Here is a 14,961-nt window from a genome sequence, read left to right on the forward strand (position 1 = left end):
AGGGCAGAAGACAGTGGTGGCTCGTAATGTCAACGAGTAGTGGGGCGGGCACGCACAAGCACACTCCCTTCCTCCCATCCCTCACAAGCACCCACACACACATACTCACTCCCACCCATCTACATGTGCACTCACACCCATCCATTCACAAGCGCGCACACATACACCCATCATTCGCTAGCACATACCCATGCACACACCCATTCAAAGCACACAGCACTAATTTACATTCATTCATGCAGTCCCGGCTGCATTACGGGTGGGTGGGGGGTTGGAAATGGTGTTGTTGCGCCACAGAGGGATGGGGGGGGAGGCCGGAGGGTTTTAAGGAAAAATATATATAAAATAAAAGTTAAACTTACCGTCCCGTTTTTCCTCAAGTCCCGAGACTCCCGACTCCCGCCGTCTGGCTTTTTGAATTCTGCAGTGCTTGTCATCAGGAAGGCTGCAGGCAGCCTCCCTCCCCTCCACCAGTCACAACGCTGCAATAGCAGCATTGTGATTGGTGAGGCCGCTGCCCCACCGGGTCATTTTCTCTCGGTATGCTGCAGCATACAGAGAGAACAGGGAGAGTGGGCGGTGTTTCTCGAGAGCAAGGGGAGTGGCTTGCCCACTGTTGTTCATACTGACTGTTTGGGCGGCCTCAGGCTGCCCAAACAGTCAGTATGAACAATAGTGGGCAAGCCACTCCCCCTGACCTCGAGAAACACCGCCGCTCCCAACCAGGAACTTCAGCTTTCTCGCCGTGCGAGAAGGCAGAAACAGATGGTAGTTATTACCATTTATGTTTCTGCCTTCTGGCACTGCGAGAAAGCAGGGGGTCCACGCCCAAACGGCCCTATAGAGGAGCCACCACTGGCAGAAGATGAGTTCAGTGCGGGTAGGATACAGAAGCCAGAATGGAGCACTGCTTCCACCCCAGTTGGTTGTCTGCTGCCACCCCAGGTGAAAGGAGACACTTTGCCTGCTACACAGGCCCTGTCTAGGTGGCCGGTGCCTTGTCCCCGAGAGGAAAAGAGGCAGCGCAGAGCCTTTGAAGGGGCACCTGCTTACCAGCAAACTATCACAAAGGCAGTGGCGGCTCCTCTATAGGGGAGTTTGGGTGCCGCCCTCCTGCTTTCTCACAGTGCGAGAAGGCAGATACATAAAGATGGTACTAACTACCATCTGTTTCTGCCTTCTAGCACGGCGAGAAAGCTGAATTTCCTGGTTGGGAGTGGGCGGTGTTTCTCAAGGGCAGGGGGGAGTGGCTTGCCCACTGTTGTTCATATCGACTGTTTGGGCAGCCTGAGGCTGCCAAAACAGTCAGTATGAAGAACAGTGGGCAAGCCACTCCCCCCTGCTCTCGAGAAACATCGTCCACTCTCCCTGTTCTCTCTGTATGCAGCAGCATACAGAGAGAAAATGACCCGGGTGGGGCAGCGGCCTCACCAATCACAACACTGCCATTGTAGCGTTTGACTGGTGGAGGGGAGGGAGGCTGCCTGCAGCCTTCCTGATGATGAGCGCTGCAGAATTCAAAAAGCCGGACGGCGGGAGTCGGGAGTCTCGGGACTTGAGGAAAAGCGGGACGGTAAGTTTAACTTTTATTTTATATATGTTTTTCCCTTAAACCCCTCCCGCCTCCCCCCATCCCCTCCGCGGCGCGACGACCCCATTTCCACCCCCCCACCCGCATGTAATATCAGCCGCGACTTCATGAATGTATGTGAATTAGTGCTGTGTGCTTTGAATGGGTGTGTGCATGGGTATGTGCTAGCGAATGATGGGTTTATGTGTGCGCGCTTGTGAATGGGTGGGTGTGAGTGCACATGTAGATGGGTGGGAGTGAGTATGTGTGTGTGGGTGCTTGTGAGGGATGGAAGGAAGGGAGTGTGCTTGTGTGTGCCTGCCCCACTACTCGTCGACATTACGAGCCGCCACTGCACAAAGGTGAGGAGCATCACGCACCAACTGGTTTTTGCCTGCCACCACTGTCTAGTGTAAATGAAGAGTGGCAGGTCATCCAGTCCCAACACTGCCATAGCAGAGACACTATCAAGGGGAGAACGACAAGTGATCAGAAAACAAAGACTCAGGGCACTTCACCCCTTTGGGGTGAGAGGAACCCTAATGGTATGTGCCCAGCAACACCATACCCCTGTTCCTGGAATGCCCTAGCGGCCCCTGCACAGACACAGAAGAGACCTGGTCACCACAAGGGGCACCCGAGGCCACACAGAAGAAGCAGCACCATTCAAACATGGCAAGCCATCTCAGTAGCCTTTAGAGCATGTAGGCTTGGAAATGCCCTGCTCATCACCAAGTCCAATCCCAACACTCGAGACTGATGGCCGTAATATTGGACACAGTTGACCACTTAGAGACCCAGTAGGCCATCCCTAAAGACAGGGCCTGCCGCCAGTGCTTAATTTGTTAAAAAAAAGTAAGTGTCAGGCCTCTCTTCAGGCCCCTGCATGCTGCCAATGATAGAAACGACGCAACTACTAACTTTCACACTCCTACAAGTGTGACAATTGGACTATTTCAATCAATCAGGAACTGTAAGCGTGCTACTCACCTGTGAGGGTCTCAAGGCCCCCAAAGCTATAAGAATGGCTTGGGCAGCAGATAATAGTCATTTTTATGTATATATTGAATGAATAATTAACTGTTGTTGTGGTCATCTCTAAAGTAGCCAGGCAGTCCCACCTTGTGGCAGACTGTCACAAGCACAGCAGTGTTAAGAATTAAGTGCCAGTACTGCGCACCAAAAACCACACGCTCAAATTAAGCACTGCTGCCGCTGCACCCAGAAGGAGATTCAAGCAATGAGAAATCTCACCCGCATGGTCCAGAGACAGTCGACCGCTGAGGGGCTCTGTTGGCCTGTCCTGTATATGGTGCATACTGCAGCATCCAAAAGAAGAGGCTCATAATGAGAACTCTCAACTGCATTAGTAGAAAGAGGGTGCAGGTTGAAGAACCAAGAATGAAGAAGAGAAGGTAGTTTGGCCTGCTGGCCCACACTAGAAAACCTGATGACCAACCAAGCTCGGGGGGGGGACTCAAGAGAGTCCCGAAACACACGCTCAAGAAGGCTCGAGCTGCTGACAGTGCGCATCTAGACACACAAGCAGCAAGCCACTGAGGTGAGATGGGGATGACCTGGCAACACCACATTGGGAGGACTGAGAGTAAGCCGCAAGCATACACAAACCGAGTCTCTTCCCCACGCCTCCCGCCATATTCATCCAGACACAGTCACCGAAGGCTTAGCACCCCAAAACATCCAGGCACAAGGATGCAGATGCTTCCAAAAAGGAAGAATAGAAACACATGGCCACCATCACTCCCAGTTGTCAACGACCCAAGAAAGAAGGCCTGCAACCATCAAGGCAAGTCATCACCACCTCTTGTCCAGGTTCACCACACAGCTGGCAACCCCATCATACCAGCTCCTGTCTAGTGCGTCATCACTACCACCCAATAAACAAGAAGCAACAGTGACGCTTTGAAGTACCTGTGACTACCTGCTCACCATGCCTGCATCCTGATTCTGGTGGTGAGGGCGAGAGTTCCATGAGCAACTAGGGAGTAGCTCCTTGGGGATCTCACAGTGGCCCAGACATGACACACACGCAGCTCCAGCACAGCTCACAAACAGTCCCGTGGCAACCCAACCAAGGGGCATCCACAAGCATGAGAGATGGACTTCACACTGCCCCACTGATGAGTTCCAGGAGGTAGCAAGGTCGTGTAGTGGAGACTCCAACTGGCCACAGCATGCCAAAACTGTATTCAATGGATTAAGCAACAAAATGATGTCCTGATGCACCCTGTTTTTGAACTATTGACACCAACCACAAAAGTGGCCGAACTCCAGACTAGGGACATGATTCCACCCAGTATGCTGCCAGCATGTCCCTGGCGTCTTGGAACCAGCATTTATGTCCTGAATCACTCAGATTAAATTATGGAGACAAGCAGAGATGTCCTAAGGCAGCCATCATCATCAATCCATGTACTCACTGCTATCCTGCTGACTTCCTATAGAGACTGATGAACTACTAGAGGACAGATTTACAACTCCCTGTGCCACCACTGCATCACTTTTCGTGACTTACTGGTGGCGCAGGGGGCTCCTCCATATTTACAAGGAGAGGAAAAGCCACCCTGCATGACTTTGCCTCTCCTTGTAAATATGGCCCCTTCACGCGCAGCACTATGCGTGGAAGAGGAGTTCCATGGGGGTTGCTGTGGGTGTTCCCACGCAACACCCATGGAACCAGACACATCTCCAGATTTACGAGAAATCCTGAATCTGGAGATGCGTGTGAATGCTACGCCACCCTAGAGGTGGCGTAGGGAGGCGCAACGATGAGAAATGTTTCATTTCTCCTAGTTTTTCCCTCTTTCAATGCGTGCTGAATTCTACAGCACACATTGAAAGATGAAAAAGCCTTGTGTGATTGTTTTTGTGCAGGAAGGTGTCCCTTCCTGCACAAAAACAATCAACCCACGACGCAGGTATCCTTGCACCATGGTGCAAGGGTGCCTGCACCGGCCCATGGCTGCAGTTTGTGCGCCAGTGCAGGGGAAGCACAGAGATGCAACATATTCTTGTAAATATGTCGCATCTCTGTGCTTTCCAAACTAACGCAGCACGGCGCAGCAAAATGACTTGCTGCACCATGCTGCGTTACTTTGTTGTAAATCTGCCCCGTGGTACTTAGTTTGTTTTGTCTAATTTTCACAGTTTGGAGTTGTCGTTTCATTTGGATTTTAGGAGGGATATAGTGTCCTCCTAAACATGTACAGATGCAGCCTCTCTCTAGGGGCCATGCTAACAACCACCCCTCACCCATCCCACACAGGCGTTACCAGTCTGGCCAACCTGTTAATAAAAGGGGCCCGGTGCACGTGCCCTGGGCACTTATCACACATATCACTGAGTGCACATGTGGCTCTATATTCAGCATGTGGGCCTAAGGCCAAGACACTACAGTTTCTGTCTCTTTTTAGGTCTCGCCTATGCAGCGCGCATGCGCTGCATAGGCAAAATGACCTATTGCTATCGCTTTAGCTTTTCAGCCAAACACGTGCACATATTCCATTGCCTTCAATGGCAACGCGTGCACGTGTGGAGATTCACTTGCAGGAGTGAGCGCCACCATATGGTAGCAATTATCGCTCCCGCAAGTGTATCGTGCAAGCCCCTATGCCTCCCCTTTCTGCAGCGCGAGGTACACGCAAGCTTGTTGAAACTCTCTCCGCATGAGGCTAGCCCTGCTGCAACCTCTCCTCCGAAACTAGCTGAACCCCATGCTTTCTAGAACTCATGGCGGGAACGGCTCGAGCGGCCACACTAGAACATTGCTCCGGACAGAGGCGTTGCGTTTGGGCATGAATAGCTCAGAGACACGGAAAGCCCAACCGCATAGGCAAATCCCCCGCCTCACCTGCAGCTGACAGCTGGCGACATAGAGATTTTCTGTCACGGCTGAACTCGCTATGCAAAGCTGCACTGGATTTCCAGTGGAGCGCCTTCCTGCCTTGCATGCACAGCCAGCACATAACCTTACTTACATGGTGCGTCACTATGTTCGAAGAAGGACAGGCAGTGCTTTAAGTGGGGTGAAAAAATTTGTGGATCTCTCAAAGGGGTGTGACCGATTACTTGCCCACTCCACTGGTATTACACTTCCTCAGCCTCACCAAAGATCCTGGTCTCCTCCGGCTGTTTTATTTTGTGTAAACGATTGCTGTGAGCCAGCAGCACAGTGTATCTTGCGCCCAGAGGCATTTCTTGAGTGAAAACCCCCCAATCGCAGCAGGAAACCACTGCGGGAAGCGCGGATGCCTCCTCTAGGGGCTGGGCGTGGAAGACAAGAGTCCAAACGTGCTGTGCATGTGAAGAGGTGCCTCTGTTTGGTGTCACTGCACCCTGTCACCTGGTAATACTCTCTCTGTCCCCTCAACTCCCTCTCTGCCCCTTTCATGTTGTCACATCCCTTCGACTCCGCTCTTAGCGCCTAAGTGTTCTCTTCCTATCGTCTCGTGCAGTGGTGTAATCGCAGCGCTTGAGGGGAGGAACATGTGCCCAAATTCCGTCTTTCCTCTTCCTTTTGCACTACTTGTTATTTTTCTACTCATACTCACTCTTCTGCAGCGCTCCAGTAGAATTGTTTTTAAGTGAGACACTCCTTTGGCTTGGGTACCTAATACGGAACCTGCCAAGTGCTCTATAAAGTCCACGCTGGTGACTGGGTAAGCTGATCGAAGACGGAGACAGTCGTTGGTTGCAACCTACTCCCTGCTGCCCTTCTCCGGGGACAACCTAAGTTGCCCGCACAACACTTCCGAGTGGAGTGAATCTTAAGGAACTCGAAGTAGCCGTGCTGTAAAGTAACTAGTCGGGCCCATGACACAATAACTACGCATAATGTGGAAGTGTTTCCTTGTGAGAGCACAAATCAGATGCCGGGAATAAACACATGCTGAAAATCACTTTTTTGTGAGCTGAACACCCATGAGAGGCCTCAAGTTCTCAGGGATGAAGAACGGCAGCTAACTCAGCATTTCGTCCTTTAACTTTGAAAAAAAGCATTTGTTTGCGGGCTTGGGGAACCAAGATGGCGGGTTGAAGATGCCACAGAGAAGCAGCTCAGCCGGTGGCTCCCGACCCGACCCTGAACTGTGATTTGAAGGCAAAAGGATGTTTTCTGCTAAGCGCCTAGTGCAGTTGGAGTACTAAGGCTGAAGATATGGGAGAAAAAGCGAGATATAAGGAAATAAAGACACGAAGCTTCAAAAAAAAAAGATAAAGAAAGGAGGCATACTCATTGCCTAATCTTACGAGGCTACATGAGCAAACTACCAGGTGACGGCGGCAGATGCTGCGACTTTCTCGCGGTCCGCTGGGACGGATGCTGTTGACCACCCGGCTCCCAATTCCGCGGTTGCTCAGCGGATCGGGGTGTAGTGTGTTTATCTAGGTACCTGAATCGATATTCCTATTCTTTGCCCTTGTCCGGTTATAAATCAATAATATCCCCACAATGGCATAGAAACCCTTTTCATAATTCAGTCATAGCGCATGCTGTCACATTAAGCAAGCCTATTCCTCCAGCCCCCTAGAAAGCACACCGAGTTCTTAAACAAATCCAAGCCTCCAGTAACCTGGGAAATCCCCGCTGCTTTGTTTTGATTTCGTCCGAGAACTCCTGTAAAGCACTGTAAGAACGACCAGTTCTTAGTGACATCTTTATTGACGTCTTATGTCCAACCTTACGTCAAACCCGGCACCTTTCAGGAATAAATATACCAACGTTGCCTTAAGCAAACACACGTGGTAATCCTGGAGCAGAGCAGCTATCTACTTCCGAAGAGCCCAGCTGATGCGAGAGCCCACGGACGCTGCCCCTCCCTTTTGACGCGCTTAGAAAGATGCTGTCTTTTCTCTTGCCGAGAAATCCAGCCTCCGGCGTTTCCAGCTTACCCTTGCGGGTGACTGGGATACCGAGTCCTGAGAGAGAGATACCAGCCCTCCTGCCTTCTAATACCCAGGTACTGAACTGACTAAACCCTTACAGAGAATTCTTGAGTCAGATTCTTGGCAAAACAAACTTAACTTAAACTGCTACTTACTTACTCCTTCCCACGTATTAGGCTTAGGTCAGGTACACCGGGGTAGGCGTAGTTAGAAGCACCAGTTGAGTACGATTAGTCAATGTATATATGTATGTATCTATTTTATCCATTTTAAAGTATCATATGGCTAAGAAACCATATCCATGCTTTTACAGTATTATTTCATAATCCTGCTTTTACTGTATGCACTTTACTTAACTATAAGTATTGCAATTGTAGCAATTCATTTCTCTTGTATGAGGAAAGAGACTGCTCAATAAATAACACCTTTTATTGAAAACGCCCGTCTCTCTTTTTCTCTGCAATCTGGTGAAACTAAGTACGCACTTATTGACTGAGTGAAATAGCTGTCTTTTGTTTTCACACGACTCTAGAGATATACTCTTATTCAGGGAGAGCAAAGTTGTCATGTTTTATGGTTGTCAGAAACTAAATCCCTTCTTGTCTATCCAGGGAGGTTAAACTCCTCCTCGCTTATTCGAGAAAGTTTCTAGTGAACTCTGAGCTAGCTGGCAAAAAACGTAAGTCTAATATAGTCAGTAGAGACCTAGTTAACCTCAGTCCTACGTCTACACTACTGAAGATATTATTCCAATGCGCAGAGCCTATTGGGACTATAGGAACTACACTACATGGCGCCCAATGTTTGGTAAGACAATAAATCTAACGCAAGACGTTAGAGTAACTCAGTCGGGCTTTTTCACACAGACCCTTTTTCCCGTAAATACTCCAAAAGACGCCTGGAGTGGGTCAAAGGTTAAAAATCCGCCGGAACTTAGTAGGAAGGGATTTCTATGTATAGTTTTTGGTTTATTCAACGTTGAAGGATACAGTGTTCCAAAATATTGTGCACCTAATCTTTGTTTCCTTGAAACTTGATCTGCAACAAAAAACTTCCTGTCAGTAAAATGTCAGACGGTGAAGAAGACAGGGAGGCAGCTAGAATAGCAGCTCGTCTCCTAGAGGAAGACACTAGTCTCCTACAGACTGACCCGAATGCAGTACTCATTCCGGTCAACATAAGAAAAACTATAGCTCTTAAACTTATAGAAAATGGACTAACATCAAGAGGTGGTACAGTCATATTCGTAATTGAGGCACATGAATATCGGCAAACAGAGGTATTCTATTCATGGATAAACTTTCCAGCAGCAAACGCTGTCACACATGAGTTCCACTATTACAAAATAGAGGAACCACCGGATAACTACACTCCTTTCGAGGAGGTGGAAATCCCATTAAAATACCAAGAGCACCTGCTCTGGTTTAAAGGCGCCCTAAAACATAATAATCACATCACCAGGCTCGGTCCACTAGGAAGACCAGGAGCAACGTGGCCGGTCCTAGCCAGCTACACACCACATCCCGACATTGAAAAAATGTCAGTACCAGAACTTTTAGCACAGCTAAAACAACTGATTAAAATACATAGACAATTAGTCCAATATGTAATGCGGACTTCAACAGTCCAACCAGCTATTAACATTCCACAGCTGACCCCTCATCAGGGGAATACAAATAAAATAACACCACAGAACATACAGTCATGTCTGGGTAAAGTACCCATAAAACGAGAACAAATTCCATTCTGGTTAGCACAAAAAATCATCAAATAGAGGCAGTATTTCCGGATACTACCCCTACTGAGAAACACAGAATTCTGACTATCTGTCTTCCAATGGGGATCGCACCACATGTGGAGGACTGTGACACTTGGGGCACAGTCTTTGCTTCCATTTACACAAAAACACATCGTGTTCCGTCCATGGCGGTAATACCCGATGTGCTAAGACAATTTCAAAATGAATACGGTCCAGAACCTGCTTTAACTCTGGGTATGAAATTACTGAAAGACTTCAAGCAGGTCTCTGCTTTATTATTATCTAATATAAAAGGAGAAGCAGCATCTGTGGCGATCCGCCAGAAATTGAAAGAAACAGATATAGCAGAACAGCCATTTGAACTTGCCAGAATCATAGAAAAATCCTATGAAGAACTAGGAAGAGATAGTTTGGGTGGGAAACCAGTAAAACCCCAACTAACTGAAAATCCTGAAAAGATATTTATTAAAAATAATCTAAACACTCCAAAAAAGAACTGGGATGGAAATAAACAATCCACTCCCAAAGAAAAAAGATTCCAGTCCAGAGGAAAGTCTCCTCGGCGGAGAGAAAGATCTCCGGACCAAGGAGACAAGTCTCCCCAGAGGGAGCCCTCTGAGAAAAGGTACAACCTTAGAAATAGGGATAATTTGAAGAAACCTGATAGATATCAAGATATTGATACACGTCCCTCTCGATCTTTTCAGACTTCCTCGCAGAAATCGGAAAGAAGAGGACGGTCAGAACACAGGGAAGAGCACGTCAAGTCCAAAGACAAGGAACATGCTAATCAAAGTAAAAAATTACAATTTCCAAAAAAAGAAGGTAGCCAGTATTAAAATAATCAAACATGCCGAAGATCCTGAGGACACAGCTGAAAAACGGAGAGTGGGCTCAGACAATGCTAGACAGCGCAGCAGAAGTGAGCATAGCTCGCAAGATCCTGATGAATCATCTGGAGACAGTGGACACGAATGAATACATTCAGGTGGAAACTGCAGACACCAGAGTTAGCAAACCTCATAAAATATACGAAATAACATTACGTATAGAGGGAGATAAGACTAGGAAAATAAGGGGTCTATTTTGGGATAACCTCTCAAAAGGCTATGACATCCTTTTAGCTGAAAAAGACTGGCCACCGGAGTTTGTCAGAGATTGCCCTCATGGCGAAGAAATGATTATGCCTGCCTTCTCAAATCACATTCCAATTCATAAAAAATATACACTTGCAAGAAAGTGGGCAGTAGCCCAAGCTCTTGCATTATATAAAAACCATGTTGGATGGGATGATCCAGTTAAAATATCAACCAACTGCACAGAGGCAGTACCCAATTAAGCAAGAAGCTAAGAAACAGGTCAGGGAGATCTTAGATCAACTTGAATACCAGGGGGTGATTGAAACATGCACCTCACAATTGAACAATCCTTTGTTTCCTGTCTCCAAGCCAGACGATTCATATCATCTAGTTTTGGACTACAGACACCTTAACTCATGTTGCAAAACTTTTGCAGTACAAAACTCACACAGTGCAGCACTAATGAATAACATCGTGCGCAAAAAATACAAAACAACATTAGACATCTCTAATGGATTCTTTTGTCAAAATATAGCACCTGGGGGGAGGAGCCAAGATGGCGACCGGGTAGGACGTGTAGTCCCTCGGCTCCGAGGACATCTCCTTCTTCGCGACTATCCTGCCGGTGATCCTGCGTTCAGAGGGCACATTGCGGTTGCTGTTATGCTCCGACGGCCCGTGTGGAAATCCTGAAGCTCGGACCTCCTTGCAACCTGGAGAAATGTTCGACTGCAGTCTGTGGCCCGCAGCGACCATGAGACCGGGGCCTCGAGTGGACACCGGAGCCGGCCGCGGAGCGAACAACATCGGGCATCAGCAGCTGTCCTGCACCGGTCGGACCCTCTATGGAGGGTGCGGCCGAATTTGAACCGCCCGCTTCACTTGACTACAGGTACAGAACTGATTGTGCCGGGTGCGTGTATTTGGAGTTCTTCTGCGGCTGCGGGAACCCTTCCTGCGGATTGCCGAGTGACTGCCTGTGTGCTGGCACGCTGCCAGCGGGAGGTTCCCGACCTATCCGCCCTACTGATTTCAAACGGGACGGCTGGTTTTGAGACACTGCCTGCGGCCGCTCCGGGGCCTTCTATCGCCTGCCCCGACCGGGGGGGCGTCCATTTGAAACCGCGTGATACATAATGGCGCATAGCCTTGGGGAGCTGGAGCCATGGTGTGGTCGCGGATGTGTGGCGCAGTGGGACACGAGTGGCGGGGAGCGTGGATGTGATCAGGGCTACGGCGATTTATTGGCGGCTATCGTCTCCCTTCACCACGGACTGGTTTACTCTGCGCAAACCCTGATCATTAAGGTTGACGAACTATTGTTTGCGCAGGGGTGCTCTAAAATGGCGGACCTGCCGGACCACTGTGATATTTCTTGCCCCGCGCCTGTCTCATGCAAGATGGCGGCCTTGTGCACTGGTGGTGGCTGTGAGACTCCGGGATCCGAGACTGTCCTTGCAATGGACGATGTCTGCCTTGACCGAGGTACGGCCCACGGATTGCGATCACGACGGGAATCTTTTCCCCACGTCTTCCCCCCTGATACCCGGGGTTCGCTCCAGAAGGGGCTGGACATCGAGACTTTTTCCTTTGGCTCGGATTCGTTTGATGCTTCAAGGGTTGTGTATTTCTGGCTCACCAAGGGAACGTTGTACTCCAGTGTTCTTGACTTGCCTGTGTGTTTGGAGCAATGGGCCCCTTTTGGATTACAGTTCGCGCCCTTTTGGGTTCTTTCTGTTAGTGGGGGGGGAGAGTGAAGATGGGACAGGGGTGAACGCTTCTTGTCGCTGTCTTATGGTTCTCCTCGTTGCAGACCGGAATGGGTGTGGGGCGTGTTGATTTCTTGGATACCGCAATGGGCCGACTCTGTGTCTTTTATATTGTATGCTAGTAATGCTGCTATTCACCGGACTGTGCATCCTGAGTTAATATTGAACTATGGGAAAATAGATGCCGGGGGGCTGATGGTGGGCTCCTCCTCCGTTTCTCTTCTTTATTATAGCATTATATGATTCCTTTCTTTCTTCCTTTCTTTCTGCATCTGTATTTCGGGTACTCTTTTTTGGGCGACAGGCACACTGCTAGGGGGGGGGTAGGCCGTAGCCTCTGCATGCGTGTAGGGTGGGGGGTTGGGGGGGGACATCTTTTGTTCGTTTCAGTTTCTATGGGCCTTTTTTTCTCTTTATTCTTATACCCTTCCTTTTTCTGTTTTTGCCTTGGGTCAGTAGGGTGGTTCTGTGGGAGGGGGGCGGCGACTGGCATGCAATATACTGCGTTATTGTTTATCCTGTTGTATCATCCCTATGCCGCTACTCAGATTATGTTTTTTGCTTGTTTGATCTCTTCTGATAGACATTGCCCTCACATGCCTTCGGTGGGCTGGTTGGCCTCTGATCCTTCTTAGTTCTTGTCTTTTGAACCGTATCTTTTAAAAACTTTAAAAACTAACCTTAACTTCTCCTGTATCTCGGTAGTGCGCAGGTATTCAGTGTAACCCAGGCTGATTGCTATTTTGTATTGAGGTGCTACCGAGTAGCAGTTTAGCTTGCTACGTTGCTTAACTGTTGTCGTGGCCGGCCGGACGGTTGTGGGCCCGTATTTGTTTTGCTGAAACTGTGCAATAAAGGTTTTCAAAAAAAAAAAAAAAAAAAAAAATATAGCACCTGAAAGCAGGTATTTGACCGCTTTATCAATAATGGGCTCGCAGAAAAAATTCTGTCGACTCCCACAGGGGTTCAAGAACAGCCCAGGATTATTCTCAGCAAGAGTAACAGAGTTACTACAAATGTATGATGATGAGGCATTATCTTATGTCGATGACATCTATCTAACAGATGATGACTTGGATACTCACTTGAAAAGAGTGAACACCATAATACTTGGGTTCGCAGCAGAGGGTTACAAATTCAACTTTAAAAAGTCACGAATTGCCCATCTAACTGTCCTGTTTTTAGGATATGAATTATCAAGTGAAGGCAAAAGCCTGGCAGACAATTTCTTAGAGAAATGTGCTGTAATCCAAGCACCAAGAACGCTGAAAAACTTACAATCAATTCTAGGTTTCCTGAATTTCGGAAGAACTTACATTCTAAATTATGCAGAGAGGGTTAAACCTCTCTATGAACTAATAAAACCAGATTTTAAAACAATCAATTGGACTCAAAAACACACAGAAATTTTGAGATCATTGCAAACAGACATGTTAGCTAAAACAAAATTGCAAACACGCGATAACACACGCAACCTTCTAATCCGGGTCATCCCAGGAAGATGCGGATTCACATACCTGACCTCTAATGAGGGAGAAACTGTACCAATAGCATACAAATCACATTTGTACACAGAAGCTGAAAAAACATTCAGTATTAAGGAAAATATTGTTCATGCGGTTCAAACAGCTGTAGCAAAAGAAAGAGACCAAGCTGACGGCAGACAGATTACTGTTATAACAGCAGAATCAGCCTTCCAGGCATTAACAAGCCCATGTAATTTACCTACCGTGGCATTAAATCCAAAATGGATACAATGGGAAGATTCTCTTCCTACAGACAAAGTGAAATACTATTTTGGCCCGAACATGAAAAAATTAAAAAATCTAGAATATGAAAGAGAATATCCTCTGCCAATCGACATTCTGCCCATACAACAGTACGCCTGTGTAATATATACAGACGGAAATGCACAACCCTCGGTTTGGGGAAAACAAGCCTATAACGCCACATGCGAGATTGTTAAATACGTGTGGCGCGGAGTTAAATTGAGACCTCTGGTAACAAAATCACATTCTGTAGAAAATAATTCAGATAAACAAACTGAAGTAATGGCGTTAAAAATGGCGCTAGATAATGCCGATCGCGAATTCCCGACACTAATAGTGTGCGATTCATATTACTGCGTCAAATCATACAATAACGACTTGCAGAAATGGGTTCAAAACGGTTACAAAGATGACACAGGTGCCACAATAAAGCAAAAATCGCTTTGGGAACAAGTAGTTCTTTTAAAGAAAGAACTACCAAAGACTCACGTGATACATTCATTGAGTCATGAACGTGATGGCGTTCACGTTTCAGGGAATTCATTGGCTGAGACAGCCACAGTGGAAGCAACTAAGCCGGCTTCCGTAGCTACAAAAAAGCGTTCAGGAAAATACGTAGACGGGGAAACGATGCTGGCGGTAAAAACGTCATCAAAAGGCAACTGTGCAGCACTACCCGTCAACTATCCACTCAATTATACATACGTAATTGATGCAAACTCCGTTCCTTTTGCTCAAATCCCTGGAGTGGGGGATAGAGTAATTCCAAACACGAACAGGAGAAACTTATTAACAGCAGACGCACATATGGGTGAGGGTCTAAGACACCTTAAGATTAAGGAATCTCTGAAAGAATTACAATCAATATACTAGTGGCCGGGAATGAGCCTGCAAAACTACAAATTTGCAATTTACTGTCAAAACTGCAACAGAGACCGCAGTGGCGAAATGCCCGGAGTATTACCAATGCCCTTCTTTTAGATATCACAAGAATATCAATACGAAATACCCAGAAAAAATGCGTCCCTTTAATAATTATTTAAGACTAGTTTCACTTACAATGTAGACCACAGCTCTCGGCTGACGTCTGAACTGTTATAAAAGATTTGCG

Source organism: Lissotriton helveticus, chromosome 4_1, assembly GCF_964261635.1.
Source record: "Lissotriton helveticus chromosome 4_1, aLisHel1.1, whole genome shotgun sequence".
NCBI lineage: Eukaryota > Metazoa > Chordata > Amphibia > Caudata > Salamandridae > Lissotriton > Lissotriton helveticus.